Source organism: Atractosteus spatula, chromosome 8 (genome assembly GCF_055471065.1).
Source record: "Atractosteus spatula isolate fAtrSpa1 chromosome 8, fAtrSpa1.hap1, whole genome shotgun sequence".
Lineage (NCBI taxonomy): Eukaryota > Metazoa > Chordata > Actinopteri > Semionotiformes > Lepisosteidae > Atractosteus > Atractosteus spatula.
The window spans coordinates 58,601,321-58,625,604 of record NC_142713.1 but is presented as its reverse complement, the minus strand read 5'-3'; the positions used below and the strand labels follow the sequence as shown (position 1 = coordinate 58,625,604).

Genomic DNA, 24,284 nt, shown 5'->3' with positions numbered 1-24,284 from the left:
GCTGTGGTGCAGAGACTCTGAGGAGCTGCGCCAGACTGTGAGCGCTGGTCCACTAGCCTCTGGCCTTTAACATCCTCCTCGCTTTCCTGTGTCAGATACCCTCCAATCTCTCAACCCCGTGGGTTCCAGATTCTTCCAACAGACAGGAAGAAAAACCAAAAGTGCCTGTTTTCTGTTCAAACAAACCTGTGCAACTTCTAGAGAACAGAATAGCAGGATTTCCTGGGACATAAATTAAATTTGGCCATTGAAAATACTCAGATGTGTTGAGACTTTCCTGAACCTGTGTTTTTGATGGTATGGACTTGATCTCAAGCCATTATTGACACAGATAATGAGTCTGTTAATTTGTTTTTATGTTCTTTCTGTGTTAAAAAGAAAATGTTCATACTGCTTAAACCTTTTTACTAGATAAAAGCAGGATTCCATCATGGTGCAGTTTTTTCTTGGTGAGGAGTTATTACGTTGACTGTTGTTGTGTTTTGATAAGACACATAACAGTTATTGCCATGTCAGAAATACCCTTCTGATATCACAAGACAGGTGTATTTACAGTATGAGGTCAAATAAAATGGGCCACAGAGGCAGAAGCACAGAGGGCTACCAGGAGAGGACAGACTGTGCTCCCACTATCAGCAGGAGAAGCAGATGTACTTTCTGCTGCATGGTTTGAAAACTCTGGGAACTCTGGGATTAAGCAAATAAACGTCAATAAACGTCATTGGGCACTATCTAACTTTTAAGCTATTCCAAAATATCTGTAATGTCAGATTTAGAACTGTTCAGCTGAAAATAATTGGGAAGGTCTAATTCATCATTTGTGCAGGTTCATCTGCTGGTCCCGTTCATCTGGGGATTCATCTGGGGACTCTGGGACTTTAACTGGGAGCCCTGCTGCACAAAAGTGTTATGAAGTAAGAGGCTTCCCTATCTATGAGAAAAAGCAGTTGAATTCCTTCCTGTATTCCCTGTGGTGCGCATTACCCTGTGGAATTTGACTGGGTGGTCTGCCCTTTCCATTGGTCGGGCAGTTAACTGGTCCCAGTTATTCAATGGTCTTCAAAGAAATATTACAGGGTCTCCTATTTACATGCAGACAGCTGTGGGCAGTTTTAGACCAGGAAAACAGGCATTTAAGCTCTTTTATCACAGGAGCACAGCCACCAGGTGACTTGATATCCACCTGCTTAAAGAGTTTTAGTTTCTGACATTATTAAACACTATCAGTTTAGAGACGGTGACTGGAGTGGCAGGGGCATGCAGAGAGAGTGAGTTGGGATGATTAGTGTGAGAGGGGAGTGCAGAGAGAGTGAGCTTGGATGATTACTGTGAGAGGGGAGTGCAGAGAGAGTGAGCTTGGATGATTACTGTGAGAGGGGAGTGCAGAGAGAGTGAGTTGGGATGATTAGTGTGAGAGGGGAGTGGAGAGAGAGTGAGTTGGGATGATTAGTGTGAGAGGGGAGTGGAGAGAGAGTGAGTTGGGATGATTAGTGTGAGAGGGGAGTGGAGAGAGAGTGAGCTGGGATGATTAGTGTGAGAGGGGAGTGCAGAGAGAGTGAGCTGGGATGATTAGTGTGAGAGGGGAGTGCAGAGAGAGTGAGCTTGGATGATTACTGTGAGAGGGGAGTGCAGAGAGAGTGAGCTGGGATGATTAGTGTGAGAGGGGAGTGGAGAGAAAGTGAGCTGGGATGATTAGTGTGAGAGGGGAGTGGAGAGAGAGTGAGCTGGGATGATTAGTGTGAGAGGGGAGTGGAGAGAGAGTGAGTTGGGATGATTAGTGTGAGAGGGGAGTGCAGAGAGAGTGAGCTGGGATGATTAGTGTGAGAGGGGAGTGCAGAGAGAGTGAGCTTGGATGATTACTGTGAGAGGGGAGTGCAGAGAGAGTGAGCTTGGATGATTACTGTGAGAGGGGAGTGCAGAGAGAGTGAGCTGGGATGATTAGTGTGAGAGGGGAGTGGAGAGAAAGTGAGCTGGGATGATTAGTGTGAGAGGGGAGTGCACAGAGAGTGAGCTGGGATGATTAGTGTGAGAGGGGAGTGGAGAGAGAGTGAGCTGGGATGATTAGTGTGAGAGGGGAGTGCAGAGAGAGTGAGCTGGGATGATTAGTGTGAGAGGGGAGTGCAGAGAGAGTGAGCTGGGATGATTAGTGTGAGAGATTTAAGTTGCCATTTTAGATCCCATAGGCAATTTACCCCTTCTTCCTCCTTGATTGACTCCTCTATATACAGTGATGTGTGAAAAGATATGAGAAGTTACTCCTTCCATCCAACTTTCTCCAACTTTTATAACTTTCTACAAGTCTTATAGGAGCAGATTTCAGGTTTGAGCACATTTACACATTGGAGACAAGGCTCTAAATAACCAAAGATTTTGTATTTCTCAAGACGTCCACTGCAGTACAGTTATGAAAACTGTAGGGGGTGACAAACATACAATGAGTAAGATGTTTTCCATGAAGGGTTCATTAGCATTGTCTATGCCAGCAGATTAAATTAGTTCTTGTCTCAAATACTATTTTTCAAGTACAGGGCAGATGAAGACAGTGAGTGAATCAACATACATCTAAACGTAAATAAAAAATAAATGAGTTACGAAACATCCAGGTCTGGAAAATACAATAATCCTATTATTAAGATATTATAAATCAAATAATTTTATGGAATATGAAAGTGTCATAGTGTAATAGAAGACTATTACATTATAATATATTATAATATAATAGAAGATCTGCTACTGTAATCCTGCTTTATGAGCAATCCGCAGAAGTGTATTAAACATATTATTTAGTAGTTTTTAATGGTGAATCATTCTTTATCACTTTACAGTGTTCTCACTATAGCATCATTAATTCAGACCTTGTTAAGTTTTGCAGAGTATCAGATTAAAGAAGTAATGTGTATTATATCACAAAAACAGCAAATTAGATGTAGATCATGGGTTTTCATGCACGCTCCCATTAGCAAACTTCCAGTCAAAACTTTTCAGTGTCTATTTTAAATGACACAGTAGCTTGAGCTCATTAAGTAAAATGAACGGCATGAATAAAACTGGAGTATATTCTAATTTTGTTGTTTATCTAATTTAGTGCTGAATTATTTTGCAAAGAAGAAAACAAACACCAAATCTTAAACAACAAGACTTATTCAGACTTTCTTTTCAACAGGCGTCATTATGGAGGTCTTAAACATATAAATGTGGATAAAAAACTGCTGTCTGACACTATGTGGACCTACTCCCTGCTTATATAACCAAAATGTTAAAATCTCAAACATCTGTTTCAATTGGGGTGAGAGCAGACAGTGAGCAGTGCGTGCTGACAGACTGAGGCAGATAAGAAATGTTCACACCACTCACACAGTGCTAACAGGGGTGAGGGAATAACTATATCACTCTGTTCACACTTCCAGCACCAGAAAGCTAGGATTCAGAAAGCTTTCTTCCCAGTTTTGTTTTCTTGTTGTGGTCTGTTCCTTCAGTCTGTCCGTGTGGCTCAATCCGTTATTCCCTGAGATGTGTCTGGTAGCTCTGGACTGATTCAATAGCAGTAACATCTGTTCAGTAACACGGTGACCTAAATTGTACACAGTATTCTAAACAAAGTCTTAGCAGTGCTTTACACAGCTTCAACATAACATCCCTTGATTCAACTTCCATGTTTTTAACTATATTCCTAGCATTGTTTGCCTTTTTGTTTTGGTTCCTCACGTTGTTTGTAAGTGGTAAATGACATATCAACATAAACACACGATAATGACATTCAAGTTTCGGGTACTGTAGCTCCAAACATACCTTGTGAGCAAGATTGGATGAATAAACTCTGCTCGTTTGCAAGTTTCCTTCGGTTCTTATGTTGTTTGAATTTGTTCACTATAAGTGTCTTGTTTTGTATTGCACATTTCTGGTTTGGAGATATAAAATCCAGTGGTCAGCAAGACATGTGCAATTCTCTGCAATGTCTGGTCAGTGTGCAGTTTTCTTGCTCTTTTTCCTTGACTGGCTGGCTAGTTTAGGTTGTCAGCAGAACCTGCACACTTTACAATGCATCCTGTGGTCAGGTTTATTTTTAAATGGCTGGCTACAGTGTTAGTTATTGAGGGGCTTCAGATTTTGATAGAAATCTTCTTGTAAAAACATGACACTCCAGCATATCCACACATTGTGGTTTTAAAATCACATTTAGCTTGAATTTAAGCCCTAAAGTAGATATCTTCTGTCTATACTTCCAGAGAAATTACAAAAAGTTTGAGGGGACATCACTTCAAGCGGAAATTGCCTCTGCACGTCAGACGTACTATTTAAACCCTGGCAGGCTGGTGCTTGGATTTGTTGCTGCTGAAAATGCTAGCATTTTCATACATTTAGGCAGCACTTTTGTTTTGGTATTTACGGAATCTTTAATAAACAATACGGACCCAAACCCTACAATTGCAGTAGAGTGTGATTTATTAAATAAAGTATTTCCAATTTTGCCGCAAAATGCACTGTAGTGTTAATCACACATTTGGCTATAGCATATAGCAATTTAGTATTTTACTCTAAAGGCACAGGAGGCAGCAATATTGCCTCGCAGTTTCTCTCTGCACTAATCATTATAATTAATGATCATAATTCTACACAGTAGCACCTTCTATGTAAAATTTGTATGTTCTTTCCAATAACTGCCTGGCTAGGTCAACTAGTGTCTCTGAAAGCATGTAGCCAGAGCCGGTTTGATCTCAGTCATGAGTACAATCCTCTCTGTGGCTTGTGCTTCCACAACCCTTCTCAGGAATAAGAAGCTCTCTCATAATGAATGCATGAATTAAAAAAAAAGTGGAATTTCATAGTTTCTGAAAGAGTTTCGATTTTTTTCCTCAAAGAAAATGAGGGCCCCTGCTCACTGCTGGTAAAAAAAAATCAGTGGTGAAGCAGTGCTTGTCACGAGTGACCCTTAGAGCAATCAGGAGGATGGACCCTGTGTGGTACCTCAGGTGGTCAGGAGACAGAGGGGAACGACCAGGTAGCTTCCAATCCAGGAGAGGGCTAGGCGACAGACATGGTCAAGGGCGAGCTCCGTAGTTTGGACCATAAATTGTTTAGAAGACTAGAAATAGACGGCGAGGTAGAAGCTCCAGAGGGGCGATCAATGCCAGGCAAAGAGCAGAGGGTCTTCAAGGGTTTAAATATCGTGAGAGGAGGAAGGTGCGTTGATAGTATGGAGTATCATGGTTGGTTGATTGACAGGAACAGTGTCGTTTAGAAGAAGTGCTCAGAGCTGGAGTGTAATTAGTGCGAGTGCGCTTCCGTGTGGGAATCTGGTTGGATGAGGGCCTGACATTGCTGTCTTGGCTATCAAGTCCTATAAGGAGAAACACGTCGAAGATCCTGAATGAAACCATCGACTGTTATTACTTCATTCGCCTGACTGGGGCTGCTGGGTCTGTTTGTCCACCCCAGGTGCTGTGTCCCTGTGGACGTTGACTGTCCTGCCCTTTGAGAGGTACAGTGTCGTCTGTCGGCCTGTCAGAGCCTTCGCGCCGAGCCCAAGGAGGGTCTGCCAGAGCCTGGCGTTTGTGTGGCTCCTCTGCCTGGGCTGGGCAGTGCCCCCCCTCCTGGGGTGGAGCTCCTACGGGCTTGAGGGGGGTCAAACCTCCTGCTCGATCGGGTGGGAGGAGCGGTCCTGGAGCAGCTACAGCTACACTGTCATGTACTTTGCTTTCTGCTCCCTACTTCCCCCGTTCATAATCAGATCAGTCATTATTTCAACACTTAGAAGAATGGTTGCATTAGTGGTGAAAACTGATTGGTCAGGCTCCTGTTAGTCCTGCTTCTCAGAGCCCTAAAAGAGATACTGATATGGTATAAGGGAGATCATGCGAAAGCACGCTAAGGGGACGAAAAATACAGTACAAGACATACTTTCCGTGTTTCTCCTTCCTGAGCGCTTGCTTTGTGGGTGGGCGCCCACAGGGCGCTGCCCTGCCTCGTGTCCTTCCTTGCTGAATCAGAAGATCGAGCGGGGGGGGGGAGGTGCAGCGCTGGGATGATGGCACTGGTGGTCGCGCTGGCATTCCTGGTCTGCTGGACGCCTTACGCCGTTTCTGCCACCGTGGGTCATCGTCCTTGACCCAGCTCTGTCCATCCCGCCTCTGGCAGCCCCGGGGCCCATGTCCTTTGCCAAAACCAGCCCCACCTACAATCCCACCATTTACGTTTTCTTCAACAAGATGGTATGGCAAATGCACAAGATGTTCAAGTCATGCCATCCAGGGAACACCCCCAGGCCAGGGGTGAACCCCCAGGTGGTAACAGGGGATCCCTCAGGCAATGCCTCATGGCCCAGCTGGCTCTCACTCAGAACTGGAAGTCTTTTGCCAGCTGTCACAAGAACAAGACAAGTACACAGGCAGCGCATGGCCCAGTAATGTCAGTGATGAGGGAATAAAGAGCTGAAACATTATGGAAAGACCAGGAAATGCACTTTTTGTGAGTGGATACTGAACACGCATTTTCTTATGAGAAACTGAGCAACACACTGGAGCAGATCTGAAGAACATTAATACTGCGCCCCTGGAGCAGTTGGGGTGAAGGGCCTTGCTCAGGGGCCCAACGGAGTAGGATTCCTCTGCCAGCCGCAGGACACGAACCGGCAGCCTTCCAGCCACAGGCGCAGATCCTGAGCCACAGAGCCTCCGCTCCGCCCGGCAGAGGGAGAAGTACAGATGTACTGTACGTAGTAGCGAACCTGGTTGTTGCTCTTTTGGGCCACCGGTAAGGTAAAGAAGAGAGCAGAGTGGTGCCGCCCAAGAGGTATCAACCGAGAGAGGGGTTATCCTACTAGTAAGGTTCTCTCCCTTCATACTATTCAAGGGCTTGGTTAACTACAACAACTGGTTAGAAGTCCCAAAGGGAATTTATCTACACTGAAAGGGGGCAAGAGTTTGGCTAGAAGGTTACAATCAGCCAATTATAAAACCCCCGTGGGGATTTTAAAGACCTGGGTAGGGTACATGGAGATCAGAGCTCTCCAGGGGGTGAACATCAAGGTAATAATAATCCCAAACTTTATTTATAGAGCACACATAGCAGCTCAAAGTGCTTTACAAACCAAGCGTAAAAATAAAATCTTAAAATTAAGAGATATGCTTTCAGTTGTAAAAGAAAACACAGTTAAACAGTAAAGCAACATAAATGTCAATTTATGCTTGAAAAAGAAATAAATAGATATGAGGAAAGTCATAATAAAATAAGAACAATAAAAGATAAATAAAAAAGAAAGAACAAAGAACCACAAAGAACTAAAAGCTGAATTAAAAAGATATGTTTTCAAGTGTTTTTAAAACAATGTACCAAGCTTGACTGCCCAATAAAAAGTGGTAGTGAGTTCCATAATTTAGAAGCATAAAAACAAAAAGCAGCCTCTCCACTCTTTCTGTACAGTATTCCACATGTGCCATTTGCAGAAGGCAAGTATTTGCTCAGGTCAGATATAGGAACATATAAAGACAGACATTCAGTAAGGTACGTACAGTACTGTAGGTGCTAGGCCATTTAAAACTTTAAAAACAAATAAAATAACTTTAAAATCTACCCTAGATAATACAGGTAACCAGTGAAGTTCTCTCAGAACAGGGGTGATATGTGTTCTCTTTCTTGTTTTTGTTAGGATCCGTGCTGCTGAATTGTGAACAAGTGGTGAGGATTTATTGTTAGGCACTTGGTTCCAAGGGATGGAGAGAGTTTGAGTAAGGGAGAAGTAATTGGGTGAGGTCTCTGTAACAGTAAGGTCAGGGTGAGTGAAAAACAATTTCTCAGTTATAGACGAGGACTGGCTGGATTAAAGGATATACAGGAATCATATTTCCATGCTGGTCTGTCAGAATGTAAGATGATTGAAGTCCCTGATTAAAGTGTAGGACAATCATTAAGTTGAGTGCTTTAGAAGTGTTTGAGGGTTTCAGAAGATCTATTCCAAGCGACAAGGGGACATGTTTTGTCTCTTGGAGTCACAAATGGACGCTGTGGCCCTTTGCTCTGTTTGCTGTATCCATAAAAGAAATGGGCAATCATGTAATAAATACGTGCCCTGCGGTCTGTCACGCTTACTTGTTTAAAATCAGGCTTCCTGGAAAAAGTGAACCACTTGTTTTCAGAGCTCTGTGTATTCTTTGTTTAAGGGAGCTGTTAGAAACATACTGTAGATAACTCATTGTTTAGAGGACCCGTCTCACATGAGCTTGCTGGAGTTTAAAAATATCAAATACCAGTTTGAGCTGTCTGTCTGAGGGCCCCTCACTATGCAGCTGAACAAGTGTCGGAGGAGGCAGGAAACAGTTGGAGGAAATAAACTAAAACATCCTGGATGTCCCTTCCTTCTTACCATGGCACTGTAGATAAGAGCAGAGCACAGCCCCTCTGTCTCGGTTTGCAGGAACCATTCACAGCTTAAATATCACGTAATGTAATATAAGACCGTCCAACAGTCATATCCCATGTTTCTTACCTAGGCCTAATAGGTAAGTACTACAAAGTACTGTAGATCACCCCTGATACACATAAGTACTGTATATCAAATAAATTACTTTGTTTTGAATCTACTGTAGTGAATGTTAAAGAATTCTCTCTGGAGTATGGCCTTGGTCTAGGTTTTCACGGTTTGCTGGACACAATGAGGAGCAGACTGACGGAAAGGAAGAAGAGAGTGAAAGGAAGAGCCAACAAGGAAACAACAAACCAAAAAAAAGAGAGCAGGTGATTCATAACTTCTGTGACAGGCATGCCTGCTTCAGCTAAATGCAGTCCAAGGACGAATGAATACTGTTTAAATATTAGCTCTGAATACATTTTAATTACCCTACAAAGTCTTAAGCCAGTAAGAGGCCTGTACATTTTTTAGATACACAATTAGTCAGAGAAAAGCTGTGGATGTCACAGCATGAGCCAAAACATTAAGAAGAGCCCAGTTTTTGTGCACATTGGGCAGGGATATTCTAATCAGCTTCTTTTTAGGAATGATGTTACATGGGTATTGCAGTATTTACATGCAAATCGTCCCTGTTTCTGACTCTGGCAGTTCCGTGAGTGTGCTGTGGACCTCCTTACCTGTGCACACCTGAGAGTCAGGGCTCTGGAGGAGGGGGGTGCCACTACTGCGGCCCCAGAGGAGATCAGGGCCACCAGAAAACTCAATCAGGTTTCTGCTGTGTGACCCCTAACTGCCTGTATGACCCCTCACAGCCTGCCAGCATGCACAACCAGTCCAACTGCTACTCAGTTACACTCCTAAAGGTCACTCTCAATCCAGGTATGATAAAGGAGAGAACAAAATGTGTGCTTGTGCTGCAATTTTGGTGATTATTGTAACCTGATATCTCAAAGTATCAGAATTCCAGGTTCTGGTGCCAGGAGCAAATACCAGATCCAGGCATGAAAGCAGCTGTAAGTCAGAGGCCCTCTCTTCAGAGGGATTCGCACTTCAGGGGAAATTCAATTGACAGACAGGGGGCAAAAAGTTTCATTTACAAATTAGTCTTAATGATTAGAGACAGGAAAATGTATCATGCAGCTGACCCAGGTAAAAGAGAATAGCATTATCTGAGAAACAGTATTTTGCAACCATTATTAATAATTAGATGAATTATCACAGCGAAAGCTTTATAAACCCTAAGCATGTACATGAAATGTTCAGTTTTTCTTCTAATGTGTACTCGGTACGAGAGGTCTGTAAAAATAATGCATTGATATTTTTGGTGAATTAGCCTCTTTTGCTTGTATAAAAAAACATAAAAAAACAAGAGTGTTTCAAATTACATAGTTCTGAGCTGTTTGCGCTTCAATGATGACCATAAATCGATACATGACTGGAGACGCAGTTCATTATTTCAACACTTTGAAGAATGGTTAATTAGTGGTGAAAACTGATTGGTCAGGCTCCTGTTAGTCCTGCTTCTCAGAGCCCTAAAAAGAGATTCCAGCGCTGTTTAATACTGACACACCACACTGTTATCTTTCGCAGATCACAATACCCATGTGTGTTTGATACAGGGGTTACAGAGCCAATATAAGGGTTGTTTCGAAACATAAAAGACCTTCATCTTGTTACTCCCTCTGAGTTGAATATCTGTTTCCTTGAGATTCAATCCTGCTCTGTGAAGATTATGTTCTGCTCCATCCTCTGTCATGACATCATCTGAAGCTCAGTAGAAAACACTGACCAGCTGAGTCTAGATGAGGATTTAGAGCTAGCCAAAATACACTAAATAGTACCATCAAAGTTCTTATCAATTTGTGAATTAATGTTGCCATTCTTCTATAAAATAGTTCCCTTGATTTAACATTTTATGACAGTGTAACCCATGCCATAAATGTCAACAACCACAGCTAAAGTCTGGATATTTAAATGGACAAAGGAATAGGCTGGTGTGTTACAGTTTTGACTTTAACCTACAGTACAGTATGTCTCCTATCAAACAACAGCACCTTTCTGTTTCATCCCACATTACTACTTCAGTGCTGACACTGGATCATGGGCCAAGGGGCACGAATGGAAATTTAGAGGATGAACTCAAAGCAGGAGGCAATTGTTCATATACTGTATAAAACATACAGCTGAGAGGATGCCAATCAGCCCATCTAATTTGCTAGGTCGTTAGTTGCTAATAATGTATTTGAGAATCTCTTTGAGTGATTTAGAAACTCTGAACAATTGAAAGTGTTTAGGAACTGTTCCAAGTTAAATTTTGAGGTGAACTTTGATTCCGTTTACAAAAAAGGACAACAGCTTCTATTGTCCTTAAGGAAGCTTAAAGAACTGCAGGCTGATAATTTGTTTTTGATCATATTTTACCAGTCATTGTTGAAACTGCCATAACTTGTGCACAGATCTGCTGGTTTCGAATCTGAATCAGAGGAGGGCAGGAATGGGGGAGTGTCGTCAGACAGTGTCAGAAGGTCACGACCACTGATCTTCTGGCCCTTCATCTTATCAGTCGCATGTTTACGCAAAGCTGATTCCTTTCCAGAGGACCCTTGGCACTCTTCCTTTAAGAACCTCCGATTACTCCCCTCTGAACTGATACTGACACCACCCTCTGAAAACAAACAGGTTCTCATTTAGACCTGCGGCCCTCACCCTGATTAGTAGGTGATTCTCTTGGACATGTAAACAGTATGTGTATTGTTTATTTTTGTGGTTTTCTTTATTTTGTTTGCTGTTGTAAAACAAATTGGCCCCTGGGGGTAATAAAGACTGTCTCTCTAATGAAAGAAGCCACTGTAACAGCTTGAGAATAATGAGAGGATAGTTTGTTTCATACTTACACAACCCTTTGTGTAAATCAGTGTCTCCTGTTCTCGGTTTCGAATTCCTTTCCAAGCAGTTTCCTTTCTGTCTGTGATTTGTATTTCACTGCTGATTCTGACGAGCTAACTTTGTTCATGCCTTTGAGATTTTTCATATACAGTATGTATGGAATATATATTATTTCCTACTCAAGAATAAAAGAATTCCACACTTTTGTCAGATTAAGACATTTATTTGAATCCCAAATGATTCATTTTAGCATGATTCGTTTTTCGGACTGATTCAAGAGCAGCGATATCTTTTTCAGAATATTGTCACCAAAATTATTCACAGACATTCTAATCGATGTTTGACTAGTGCATAAAAGTCTAAACTCTACAATTCTTTGATTAAAATTCTGCACTTTTAACTCTAAATCTTAATCATGTTTTCACTTTTTATGGCTTAGTCACAGGACTAAAATTATTTGCCAATATAAACACATTTTAGCAAGTCTTTTTCATAGGTAGCTTCTCCTTACAAAGCTCTGTATTCTCCATCTTATATACCATTTGTAGCCAATGTTTTTACTGTATTCTTGTAACTCTACTTTGTCTACATTTAATGTCATATGTCAGCTAATCCAGTCTTCAAGTGTTCAAATAATTTTGGATCTTTTTTGCAACTTCTATAGTGTTTGTTAACTCTCCTATTTTGGTATTACCTGAAATCCTAAACTATAGTAGAATTTATATAGTTGCTATATACAGCATTGGAAAGAGCAGTGGTCCTAATACTGATCTGTGCGGTACTCCACTAATTACTTTAACCAAAATTGGATCTTTCATCCCTTATCTGTGTCCTCCATTACATCCATAACCAAGTACTTAATCCACAGGCCTGTATTACCTTAAATACCTATTGCCTGTAATTGAATCATTTACTGTGTGTTGAACTTTATCAAAAGCCTTCTAAAAACCTAAATGCACCACAGTGTATGGTCTGTGTGTACTGCTGTTGCATTTTTTAAATAGCTCTAACAAGTCAGAAATCAATTTAGCAAGACTGAGTTAAGATTGAGTTGTGGGTGGGTAAGGGGCTGGATGAGCTCCCTGGATCAATACGACTATTACTTGTCTGGCATTTTTATCTGAAGTGACATACAGAGATCACAATGACCTATCTTTGTGTACAAATTCAAATTTAATACCTTGTTTCACAGCGGATCCTGCTGGAGTGGAGTGCGTAAAGCAACTTTGTACAACAGCGAAGTCCCCAGCTGGGTATGAGCTCTCGGCCCTCTGTCAAATGTTGTCAGTAGTGGAGAGCTCTAATCGTGTCTCTTAAATCTTTACTGGTGAAACACCTTTACAAGGGAAGAACAAAGGAATAGGAAAAACCTTAGGGAAAAATACAATGAGCACTAATCTCTGCATTCCTATAGACATAACACAGCAATGCTTTTACAGTACTGAGCAGGAATAGCCAGCTGGTCTCTTCTCATTTTCAGCTGTTTGTGTTTGTTTTCGAGAGGGACAGAAGCCTACACCAAACGTATCTTTCCTGTCCTTCTTTTTCTCTACTAATTTAAGTTAATATTTAAATGAGCAACTTGTATTTGACATTATGTGACACTGCATTTTCTTGGCTCTGGCTATCAAAACAGGAGTTCACAAATACATAAAACAGAGCACTATGAAATAAAATGTAAAGTTAATAAAATATTTCAACACAGTACAAGAAAAGAAGCAAAGCACAAAACCTGCATTGCCCCAAGTGGGATCAGTAGACTACACTACTCACAATTATAATAATAAATGCATTTATTCAGTATACATGTGCCACTTTTTATCCAAAATGATTAAAAAAGAGCTTTATACTATATATTACGAAGGAATCCAGTTATTCACACCTAGGAGTGTATTTGAGAATCCAGTTATACACACCTAGGAGTTATAGTTATTCTCCTAGGTGTGTCACGGTCGGCATCCCTCCCCTAGCGGGCTCTCTAATTAACTAGCCTGTCTGCAGGGTTGTTTTAGACAACAGGCAGAGTGAATCCTAAGGCTGTGTCAGAGTTGTGGAAGAGCTGGAGAGGGTGGTCTCCTGACACAAGAGGGCCCAGCTTAGACAGAGCTCTGCCGCCCTGTGCAGAAAGAACAAGGACTTAGAATAGAAACCGAGTGAGGCATGGTCAGGACTGATGGTTTTTTTTTAAAGACAATAGCATTATGCTAGAAAGGAATTATGGTGTGAGTAGGAAAGGGAGGGAGCACGGATTATACAAAGGTTCTAAGGAGTGGATGAGGTACAGTAGAGGAGGAGAGAGAGTTAAGGAAACAGTGAAAGGTCAAAATAAGCCTGGGGATGAAAATGTGTGACCATGACAAAGATTAGCCACTAGAGGGTACTGGGCTGTATCAGATTTACAGTATGTTGCAAACTGGCTTAAAAAAAGAACAGTTCTTGCTCCAGTGCTAGGTGTCTCTGAAATACAAACAAGGGTAAACCTAGTGAAATAGCTACTGCACATCAGAGGCAGAGATATAAATAAGTGTTGGCAAACTTTTTGTGTTGCAAAAGGGTATTGAAAAGTCATTGTATTTTTTATATTGATTTTTAAACAAATCCCCACAACCCTGTGTATTTTCATGTGTGTAGATGTGGCAGGGCCTGTGGAGTCCAGGGCATATTTAGAAGCTTGACCTCAGGAAACTACTACTTTATCAACAGATGCTAAATGTTTGTGTTTAAACAATAATTTTTATGCTCTCCTTTTGTGTGAGTATTTGGTGTGTTGACTGGCATTGGATTCTTAAAAAAAAAAAAGATTGTCACAGCCATTGTACATTTTAATTGTTTTGTTGTTATTTAATCTTTCAAAGTCTTAACTAAATTCCCCTGTTGCTACAAAATGTGATTATTACAACTTTTTTTTTTCTGAAGTCCTTTGCACATATACAGTACCATTTTGTGGTCAGTGCAGTAAATCTAATAGGGGTACATCACAGCAATATATAGGCCTATATTGTACAACTCAGAACAGGTACTGTAGCTGTGGTCTAAAGTTGACTTTTCTGACACCACTGAAACACTCAGGCCTATCAATTTAAAAGGCATTGATTCATCATGAAGATAAATAGGTGTGACAAAGAACTGTTGCACATTCTCATCACATGACCTCGGATGAATTCAGCTTTGTTATTTACTTACCTGTTAGGTGTGTCATTCCAAACCAAATAACCATGTCAGCTTCTATATCTTTGCATTTATATGTGGCTGTTGGGAAAAAAAAAAACATTTGTTAATTTAATTTGTATATTGTCTGTATTTTTGTCTCAACAGTTACAGATCCACAGTCTGTGTGTTCCAGCATGTTAATTCAAGTTACAGATCCGGCCTCAGCTCCAGTTTAAATGGAGGCTCACCTGTCCATCAGGAGGGCTGGGGGTGGAGCTGAGGGTATGTATCCTGACGCCTACAGTGGAGCACCCAGTCCTGTCTCAGTCTTTGTGGTGTGTCCTCATCTGTGTGCTGCTGTTACACAACCTGAAGGATTGTAGGCCTGACTATTGAAACTGCTAGTAGGGAAATTCCTTGGAAAACGAAAGTTTACTTTTTTGTTTAATGTTTGTCTTTTTCTTTCGTAAATATGATTAATACACAAGAGCACAGAGTAAACAATCACATCTGACACTATTGGAGTTCAGGTTTATTGACATATACTGTCTATATTGTAAATGCACGGAATTATGGGATGAGCCATGGGTCTAGTGCAAGGTGGTGGCTTGCTGGTGCAGAGACGAAAAGGCTGATCTAATTTGTACCTCTGTGTGAGCAATGAGGGAGACATGGGCTTGGTCTTTTTCCCCTTGGAATTTCATTAACAATTGTTTCTGGCATGGGCACTATGGAATGCAGATTGAGCTTGATCTCTTGTCGTTGCCTTTTCTCTGATTCACCTGTCAGCCTCAGACCAGCTTGCCACTCTTCCTCTTTGGACAGGTAAGGTATGAGATCATATACCTTCGAAGCAACACACTAACAACTGTTCTCCAGTCCCTGCTCAGATTGTGGCTTTCCTTTCCCCCAGGTGCAGCTTGCATATCTGAGGATCTGCCCTCTGGTTTTACTAGTCAACAGATGTTGCCAAATTAAACCTGTTTTTTTAGCTATCACCTGACCAATTGTATTACACCAACCAGTCAGGTGACTGAGGCCAATACATCATTCCACATAGCCTTCTGGGTAATGCAGTTCAGACAAGAATTTTCATCTTAAGAAAGGTTAAAAAGAAGAAGATGCCATTAAATCTTTTTTGCCACCTTGGTAGTTAGTAGTTAATCATTTCAAGAATTTCATCTGGAGGTGCAGTGGCTTTGTGGCTAAGGATCTGCACCTGTGGCTGGAAGGTTGCCAGTTCATATCCCGTGGCTGGTAGAGGAATCCTACTCCCTCGGGCCCCTGAGCAAGGCCCTTCACCCCAACTGCTCCAGGGGCGCCATATAAATGGCTGACCCTGTGCTCTGACCCAAAGCTTCTCTCCCTGCCTGTGTGTCTCATGGAGAGCAAGCTGGGGTATGTGAAACATTTTATATGGCTAATAAAGTTATCTTATCTAATATAAGAAATTGTATATGGCTAATGAAGTGATCTTATTTTATCTGTCTTTTCCTTGGAAGAAATCAGCTGCAACCACATGGTTTGGGAACCTTTCTAGACTCCTGCAACAGTTTGTATAAAAAAGTGTCTCCTTCACTCACTTTCAGGAAATGTTCACCTACTTACTGTATGTCCTCAGGTCCATGTGCCACTGTCCATTTCGAAGAGGTCTGCCAAGTGGGCTTTGTCAGGGCCTTTGAGGATTCTGAACACAGGTGTCCTCATAGCCTTTGCCATTCAAGACTGAAAAGGTTCAGCTCCTTCAGTCTGTCAATGCAGGACTTTCCCTTAATGTGTCTGTTTGCTCTTCTCTGGACTGATTCTGGAGAAGTAGTATTTTCTCTATAACATAAATTGTTCACAATATTCTAAATGATGATGTACTAGTGTGTTATAGAACTTTTACATACATTAACACTTTAAATGAACTATAAATTAAATTAACTTTTGAACTATGTGACCTATAGTTTTGCTTAATTGTTTAACCATAACAATTAGAAGATACAAAGGCTGTGTCAACATAAACACCTTCAGTGAGTCTTTTTCATATATAGAAACAAGTAATAGGTTTATTCCATGCTGAAAAGAGAAGAAAGAAACACAACGTTTCGGCCGTGGAGCCTTCTTCAGGTCTCAGAAAGACAGTAGGCAGTAGTACCCACCTGAACCTTTCCATATATAGCCTGTTCTATGCCAATTATTATTATTTTTATAATTGTTACTACTTATGCTTTACTGTCTGCATGCAAATATCTGCAGTACATTAAACATAATAGGCCAGTTGGTTGTCCACTCTTGAATTTTAGTTAAAAAATGAATTTGCTGCTTGTTGATGTAAGAGAAATGGATTCAAAATAAGCACAGGGAATCTCACAGAAAATGAAATAAAAAAATCTGACTTTTTCACTTTTTGTGATGGAAACCAACAAAAAATAACAGACAGACAACATTATCTCCATAATCCCCCTCAAGGAACACAAAATCCGACTTTTTCGTTTTTTTTAGAAAATTATGTTAAAATGAGAGGATGGATTTGCTCCGCGATAAAGTGCTTTTAGTTTTTAGGCATTATAAAAACATTACGTTGACACAGAGGTAAATCCTCTCTGGATTAATATTTTTTAAAAATCCAAAATACAGTATGTCTCCATGCTGACTGCTGGGAAGCTAAAAGACATCCTGTCTGTGAAACACAGAAAAAACCCACAATCAGCGTTAGGAGTATAACCATTGGGGATGGAGGAGGAAGTTTGAGATTGTTCTGTGTTGGAAATCAAGACCAGACCCCTAACTCCGTTTCGCAATCTCTGTACACATCAGTCTGAGCCTTGTGGTTAGTGATGCAACATCCCTGACAGCTGAGGACATTGAACAGAAAATGGCAGGTTTCCTGCTTCACTTTGTATTGATACAGCAAAAGATTTCATGGAGGAGCATACGTTTAAGAATGTTTTGCTTTATGTCTTACTTTACATGAGGAATATACACATTCTAATGTAATATTAAAATGTAATTCCTAGGGGTTAAAATCAGAGACACAGACCCAAAGATACAGGCACTTGTTAAGAAAATGCATCCATTAAAACACTACTTTTATGCTATTCTCATCTGTAGCCAGGGGACCCAGGTGTGTCACATGCTTGGGTTGTTACTCTCCATGGTGGAGCTGCTGATTAATCGCAAGAGCTTTCAGGAACCAAGGCAACACTGACAGGGTGCTCCTGGTGAGTCTAGTGCTCTCGGGACAGTCAGAGCCAGATCTTCTCATGAGGGCCTCCTGAGAGAAAAACAAGTACTGTTTCTATCAATGAAACGGTAGAAAAAGGTGCTGAGGGACAGAGTGGGAAATCCTTCTCTAATGGAAATCTGAGTTTCCTCATATTTCTTGACCCAAGACGGGCCAGCAGGGGGCACCCTTACCCTGTCTTTCCTGACATCGTGGTGAGGTGATAAAACACAAGCAAATCCAACTCAGGAGAACAAAGGGCATTGCTGTACCCTCCTGTGTGTCTAACTGCTGCTGTTGACATAGTGTATGATCTTCCAGCTGCTGTGATTACGCAAATCTCAAAAGCACTCTCTTGAACATTGCCACATCAGACAGACCAACAGTTTCTACTGTTTACAGTTTCTGTGTTTCCTTCAAAGAGACCATAATCCTCATTATGGCTTCTCATACACCAAGTATTGTGCCATACTTGACTGTGTATCTTTTTCCCTTATCCAGGGCACGAAGGATTCTTGTTTTGCATTAGGTATAAATACAACAGGAGACGAGCGGAATGGTAAGGTTAAGACAATAAAATTGAATAATTTGTTTGAAGGCGATGAAAGGTGGTCCAGCCTGCTGGATACCAGCAGGACAGGAAGGCCCTGCAGTAAAGACACAAGGCTAATCTTCATCATGGCCTCATGTTGAGACTGGACTCGTGGCATGCGTGCATCATAATCTGTACCAGTTAGTGTTTTAGAATTTGTGCACTGAAAAATGAACACTAAGTATTAAAGAGATATCTCTTGACAGCTGTCATTTGACCAGAGAATAATTGCCCACTCAACGCCCACAAGATAAACACCGAAAGTTCAGTTACACTTCACACCTACACTCTCTGTTCCCACACTTTACTTTTCAGGACTGCCTTTCAATGCCAAGAGGGTGACCTTCACATCAGTCAATGGCAGAGGACTTCCTTGTTAATCAAGAGAAACATATTTTGTATCTTCTGTCTGCTTTATGTCAGCATTCTAACATGGTCGAAACCTGGTACATTTTTAAAAATGTATTATTTGTTTATTATTATTTATTAAAACAGATTGTTATATTTTTCTTGTAGCCTTAAGTTTACCAATGTTGATACAAAACTAGTTAAAGGGAATCTAATGGTACATCCCTGAAATCTAACTAATCAAACTTTCTTAACATGTTTTTCCTGAAAACTATTCAGTGGAGTGGTACCATTAGTGTATACCTGCTTTATAAAAGCCAAAGTCAGCATTAGTAGTTACTAGTTTGAAGCTAAATCCGTTGAAGTCCTTTCTGTGTGATTAGAATTCAGTGCTCTGCTCTTTCTGCGCAGACGCCAGCTCAAAAAGAGGCAGAAGGAGGATCGGATCTAATGTACCAGAGCTATAAAATAGCTGCCGGTGAGGAGTATTTGCTTATAACCACTTGGGTTTCCAGAGGAGAGCTGTGTGACTGCTAGCTGGAGCTTCCCCCTCTTCTCAGAGCAGTTTGTCTAGTGCTGGTGCAGACACACGGCTCCCCACCTCTTAGGCAGACAAGCAGGCGGTACTTCTAATGGCTGCTGTCTGGCACCGAGCTGGATTCCGGACACACGGGAGAAAGGCTTGGGAAAGCAGGCTGGGGCAGTAGCAAGGGAAGGTGTTAATTTTGTGATTTTTGTGCTTTTGTGATTTTTATGATTTCTGTGATTCCTGTGATTTTTGTGAGCTCGCGGAAAAGACATTTCATTGCCAGCAACTACCGCTGCACGCTGTATTGTTGTGCGTTTGATAAATAAACTTTGATTTGATTTGATTTGATTTGGAGTAAGTGTCACCCTTCCCTGGAGTGGGAACCGCAGCAGGTGAGCCCTGCCAGCATCCTCTATACCTGCAGACAGGCATTGGAGCTGGGGACTGACAGGAGGAGGAAATCCCTCTCGCTATTACTGTATGTACTGTAGTGTGATTCAAGTTTTAAGCACAGAGAGCTGGATTTTAAGGAATCATTGCCTGCATGGCTCAGCTAAGCACCCTAATTTTCTGATGAAATGTATAATTATTTCACAGGTTTCTGGAATAAAAGGCAGAAACAGTTTGTGTTTTCAAAATCTCTTTAAGTGCCCCTACGTGAAAAGTACCGACAATCAGATCTATGTGGAACGTAAAGCTATTAAGTTTATCTTTAAATTTTTATTAATGCTATAACCCTGGAGATCATGAAAGATGGTCCAAACCTCAGGGAATCATATTCAGCTCTGTTCTGTCAAAGACCCAATTGCAGCCACAGTCTAATTACTCCACAGGAAAAAATGGTGTGCCTTTATTACATCTTTCTACTTTCTCCTTGGTTTTGTATACCATAAAAATACACGGTAAACAACACAACATTTGTGTCTGAAATGAGGCTCATAGACTGTAATGTAGCACTCATAATTGGGGTTGGGGCAACCTTGTTGTGAAAGGCGCTATATAAAAATAAATTGAAATGAATTGAATTGAATAATGTCTTGGCATTCCAGTCTCGTCGCCATTTCCTCTGCTGCTACTCGCACTCTGTCACGCTTGACACTCAACACAAGGACTGTCTGGCTCCGCTGTGTTTTCATTCCCAGTCCTGGAGCAAAGGATCTGACTGCAGCAGCGTGGCTGGTCCTGGGCTGTCCCTGCCTGCCACAGCGATGCCTTCTTTTCACTGTGCTGCTGGAGGCCAGCAATGTGGACACTGGCTTGGAAATCTTGTGAGTAGAGCTGAAAATGTCGTTTTTGTACAGGTGGGGAAAGAGTGCATCAATAGGGCTACCTCTGCTCCTACTAATCTAGTCACACATGTCAGATCAGACGATTGAGAACACTGGTCGAACCAAAAGCACCGTGACTGACACTCATTCATCCTCTACCCCCAACATATGCTAAAAGCACTAATTGCTCCCTCCCTGTATGTCTCAAAAATGTCTTCTTCTGGTAGATTGAATCTTTCACAAGGAGTTTGGAGTTGTGTTATAGCTACATGTACTGTATGTGTGCAGATGTGAAAACTGGGCGCAGGTCATAAGAGCAGTCACAAACAAGAAAAGGGAATTTGAGCTTGTCTGGTGGTTAATTGATCCCGGGATGTCATCCAGGTATTTCCCAAGAGAAGCCAGGGTAGTGACTTCAAAACAGCAGGAAAACTTGTTCCAGACTTTTCTTTGACAATTTCTATTGAATACCTTTTGAAAAATATGTCTAGGGAAATGGAAAATTCTATAGCATCAAACATCTTTAACAATATTGGATTTTGATACATCGATATTAAAAAGTGCAGCCATGTAGTAGATCATTTTTAGCACCAGTTAGTTCCATTACAGAATGTAAGAGTAAAAAAAAACTTTAAACTGTTCAAAGCTATTTAACTTTAATGACTATGTATACAAGATGCTTTGCCATTATCCAGTGATTACAATGCACTGCAGACAGACATAGTCCAGCTTAAAACTTTAATGAATAGAAAGTACTTTAAATTGTTAGCAGCAATTGTGTATTAAACAGTCTGTTTCTGCAGTCTTCTATATAAAGAAATAATAAGCCCTTGCATTTACAGTGCCTTGAAAAGGACTTAGACCTCTCCTGTTGTGTCTCATTTTGTAAAAGTAAAAAATGAATCAAACACATTTTTAATTTTGTATTTTATTCAAAATTAAAAAAAAAAGAATTCAAGAGTTCTTAGGGTAAGATAAATTACAGCAAAAGTCAGAAGAACCTAGATATAAAACTGAAAAAAATGAGTGAATACTAATAATAATATTCAGACTGTGAACAAAATATTTGGTGGAAACACGTTTGGCAGAAATAACACGTCTTTTTGTTTTAAGTCTTTACTACCTTTGCTCACTGGACCGTCTGGATGGGTTAAGGTTAGGGGTGTTTCCCCATTCATACTGGCAGGTTTGTTCAGAGTCACTCTGGCTGCTTGGGGATTACTTATCTTATTCTTAAGATCCTCCAGTATGGTTTTGGCCTTGTACTTTGGGTCATTGTCCTGCTGAAAGGTGAATTTGTATACCATGTCTGCAGCAGGTTTTTTCTATCAGTATTTTGCTCATCAGTGTTCCCGTCAGTCTGAATCAGCTTCCCAGTCCCTGCCGAAGAGAAGCAGAACTACAACCCAATTCTGCCACCACTTTGCTTGGCAGTAGGGGTGGTGTTGACCGAGCGGTGCAGTATGCTGGATTTGTGTCAGATGTAATGCTTTGCAGTTTGACCAGAAAGTTACAATTTTGTTCCAGCTGGCCACGTGACCTCTTGCCACACACAGGTATCTGCAGTATCAACTGTACTTTTTTGTTCCATACAAACCCACTTTTTGGATTGTGTTGACTCTTGGACAGTTCCTCCCAGCTCAGTCACTGAATCCCTATCCAGATTCCCAGCTGCTCAGTTTGGAAAGAAATCACTGCCTGATCTAGGCAGTGTCTGGGTGCCTCCTGCTTCTTAATCATTGTCTTTGCCATTGTAAAATTCAGGATCTCTTTGAAATGTTTTTATGCTTTTAATGCTCCAGATTGATGCCTTAATACAACTTTATCCCTAATTTGATCTGAAAGTCTCTTAGTCTTCATGATCTTTGCTTGAAATTCACTACCTGACTGAAGGACCTCACAGAGATATTTTTTTTAATTCTGAAAGCTTGAGAACTATTATTACCAATCGGAGACAGAGATGATTCCACTAATTGTCTGGCTTATTAATGTAATTTAGTGCACCTAAATTAATTTAGGTTTGCCACAGCAATGGGTTTGATTTCTTATGCAATTACGACTTTTATCATTTTCTTTCATACTAATTATCTTTTTACATGACAGCCTCTTCAAAATGGCATGACTGAAAACTTTAAAGCAATGCGATGTGAAAACCATGCAAGGGTATGAATACTTTTATTTTATAAATTATTTTAGGATGGGGCCACTGTAGTTAAGCTCCCACCTGGGTAATGCAAAGCAGCTGTTACAGTATGTACTTGCAGATGTACTACACAGTCATAAAGCAATCCATGTTATTAAAAGGCTCTGTCTAGTAATCAAAGAGCCAGAAAAGTAAAGTCTGATTCTGACACAGAAAGTGTAGTTTTGTATTTCCACTGGTGCAAGAGACAACACTCAAGTAATAGTTATAAATATATACGGTATACTGTATGTCAACTTAATTGTCCTCTACCAAAAGAAAAATCTGTGCTTTCATAGTGCTTGAGACAGATGGCTTTGCATTTTGATACAGTGATTGAAAGTGTTTTATAAGTTTGCCCTTCAGGTAACCACGCCATCCCATTGGGTCAGAATTGACGCTGTTCAAAATTGTCATGCCTGTGATGAATAATAAACAAATTCACTCAAGATGACCAAACCCTGTGTAATGCAAATCACATATAAAAAGGGGAGATACTGAAGAAAAAAGGAGTTGAACAGGTTAATCATTTTGGAACTTTCAATAGATACATCTGAAAAAATTACCCTGTTGAGACAGTGTGTTCTCTCGCCGTTGGCTGGATTTTGTAACGAGTTAAATCAGAGGTTTTCTAGTGCTCCACATTTTCCTTTCCAGAAAAAGCCAAGATTTGTTTATTTAACCTCAGCTTGCAAAACAGCTCCAGAGTGTCCCTGGTGATTTTCATCCTGCAGCTGTGGGCTTCATTTGTCAAAGGGCACACAGAAGTGTGAGAAGAGAGACAACAGACAACTAATTACAAGTGTAGAAGGAAATGTGATTTATTTCTACATTTTTATTTCATATTCTGGTTAGTTTTGCCATCCTGGCCTCTGTTGTCTGTTTCCTGTGCTGGGCCTTTCAGAATGAAGAAAGCTGTTCTCCTTCTTTCCTGTCTTGCCTGTCGTAAACAGTTCTGGGGTGCATACTGTATTTCATGCTGTAAATAAAAAAAACGTTTATATTTTCTTATTTATTGAAATGTTTCAGGACATAACTTTTTATTTTTCATTTTTTTAAGAATGTAAGAATTTACACATTGAGCCAAAATGAAAACACATCTGTGGCAAATCAAAATGATCTGTTTGGCACCGGCAGTGGGGGAGATCTGTAACAGACCGAAGGAGAGAACGAGCTGACCTGTGAGGTTTTTTGATGTTTTATGTTTTTGAAATAACAATTTGTGTTTTGTGTGACCTCCTTTTTCTTTGTGTTTTTTTTCCAAAACATTTTCTCTTTAAAATACTTTACCTTTCAAGTGTTGTCTGTGGGATTAACACACAGCGCCATGGACTTTTTTTGCAGACTGGTTTTCCAAGACCTGGGCTTACGAAACTGCTTAGAATGGTGTGCCGATCAGGTGTCCCTTTCGAGAAGATGGGTTGTTGGAGAGACAATCAGCCTGTCTATGTTACATCATTGAATAGCTGAGGAAATGCAGCCAAGAGGGCTGGGCAGTGGAACTTGAGCATGCTCTTACACACCTCGATAAATGAGCACAACACAAAGGCAGACTGCATTTGCAAAGCTTTGCATGTTGTAAGAAACGAAAATGACTGATTTACTTGTCAGCCAGCAGCTGTCTAGTAGCTGTGCTGGAGACCAGAATCTCTGAAGTGCACTATGACCCAGTGATCTAGTTACACTAGTGACTCCATTGCTTTCTAAGACAGAAGAC

At 40.9% G+C, this 24,284-nt stretch overlaps 1 pseudogene; it reads left to right on the top strand.

Annotated features, from left to right (window-relative positions):
• The first annotated feature begins 5,125 nt into the window (after positions 1 to 5,125).
• LOC148829915 (pineal opsin-like) lies at positions 5,126 to 9,187 on the top strand (annotated as a pseudogene).
• Positions 9,188 to 24,284: the final 15,097 nt, after the last annotated feature.